Genomic DNA, 1,178 nt, shown 5'->3' on the forward strand with positions numbered 1-1,178 from the left:
CAGGGCCGCCTCCCAACGCGCCCCTAGGTTCGAGACTGCCATTTCCACCCCGTTCGTCGGGGACTCCTGCTGCTCGCTACCGGTGCATTACCCACAGCGTGTGCTGCAGCGTCGCTCTGGCTCCGGACGCTTTACATCCATCGGACGGATAAATGTCGGGGTAGCAGAGGTGAAGGATGGCCGGGTTCGGATATGTGTGCCTGCAATTGCCTCCAGGCAACCGCCTGTTTCTTGTTTAGTTTGGCGTGCGGTGGTGGGTATTTACGTCTGTTCAATCTGTAGTGTTGCGTGATGTCTCTGAAAGTGGTCATGCGATCCCCCCACGTCCACTCCCGCATCTCTCTCGCGGTGGGCGAGACGTCGGGATTGCCGGCGGGAGCCGCGGCTCGGCATGTAAGTCCTCGAGCCGTGGCGTGGGCCGTCTCGTTTCCCGGGAGCGGAGGGTCCGTGTGGGCGGGGGTCCATACGAGGAAACGGTCGTTTTTGCGGCAAATATTGCCCTGTTGAATTTGGAGAATGCGGGCCGCTTCCCGGGAGATTCGGCCGCTAGCGTACTTGCGTATCGCTGCCTGCGAGTCGCTTATTTATCACCTCGGCGTCCGTGGCGGCGGCTACCGGGAGGGCTATCGCTGCTTCCTCGGCCGCCTCTGTCTCTTCCGTGCGTATCGTCGCGCTCGCTACGCAAGTTCCGCTGTGGTCCGTGATTGCGACTGCGAAAACACGTCGCCGCTCGTAACGGGCCGCATCTACGGCAACAGTTTATTTGTTGCTGTCGTATTTCTTTTGCAAGTCTCGCGCGCGCGTGTTACGCCGGCCAACGTGATGCGTCGGGTGCATGTTCTTGGGCAATGGCGAAACGGCGATGCGCTCGCGAATCGAACAAAAAAGAAAAACACAACTCGACAGCCGCGCGTTTCCAAGAACAACGGCAGGGAGACCAATCGTCGCGCAAACAAACGGGGGCAAAACTGATTGCAGCAGACGAACACGCAAGGGGCGAGGAGGAGGCGAGGAGGTAGCAGATATCGAAGTGTCACCGCTACCATAGAGAAATGCCGCTACTTTCAAATTATCACGGAGGTTTTAGACGCCTTATCAGAGCGCCTATATATGCGCGTCAATCGCCAGTAGTCCAGTAGTCCGTGAGCAACGCGACGAGTGGGACTTCAAACACAGCG

Source organism: Dermacentor variabilis, chromosome 9 (assembly GCF_050947875.1).
Source record: "Dermacentor variabilis isolate Ectoservices chromosome 9, ASM5094787v1, whole genome shotgun sequence".
In the NCBI taxonomy this organism is placed as follows: Eukaryota; Metazoa; Arthropoda; class Arachnida; order Ixodida; family Ixodidae; genus Dermacentor; species Dermacentor variabilis.